Raw genomic sequence first — 640 nt, forward strand, 5'->3', positions numbered from 1 at the left:
ATAATACGTCTGCCAACGGTGGAGAGGAGTATTAACAAGAGATGCATTTCTCAGTACCGCATCTGCAATTAAGCAAAACATTTCACCCCTCCTTGGGCCAATCGGGGGGCTCCCTGGTAAATGGGAGCCCCTGGGTTACAGCCATATGCATCCTGTGTGTTAATCCAGCCCTGACTACGTATAACACTTCAGGAAGGTGGAGAATGCGCGCACATCAGTGGTACAGGTGCTGGACAAAATAGAGTAACTGGAATAAATGATGGAAGTCCGCAACACTGTTAATGCTCCCAGTGATTTATTTGCACGACGTTTCGGACCTTCGTCCTTTCTCAAGTGCAACAACGAACAGGTGTACAGGGTGTGGTTTAAATACCTGTGAGGAGGGGGAGGGGGTGTCTCATTAAAAGTGAAGGGTAGGGCCTATATACACAGTGGGTACCAGAGGGCACCTTTCCCAAATACTTATTTACAATATATACACTTCATAATTTTAAAGGTTGTAGACAGCTCTTCATAAGTCAGTTTTCAAAAAGAAAAAACATATTTTTATCATTATAATCTGACTACACGCCATAAATACATTATACAATATAGAAATCTATTAGAAATATCACATCATACACATGTTCAGTAAAAAGTT

The sequence above is a fragment of the Engraulis encrasicolus genome, chromosome 20 (genome assembly GCF_034702125.1).
Source record: "Engraulis encrasicolus isolate BLACKSEA-1 chromosome 20, IST_EnEncr_1.0, whole genome shotgun sequence".
Taxonomy (NCBI): Eukaryota; Metazoa; Chordata; class Actinopteri; order Clupeiformes; family Engraulidae; genus Engraulis; species Engraulis encrasicolus.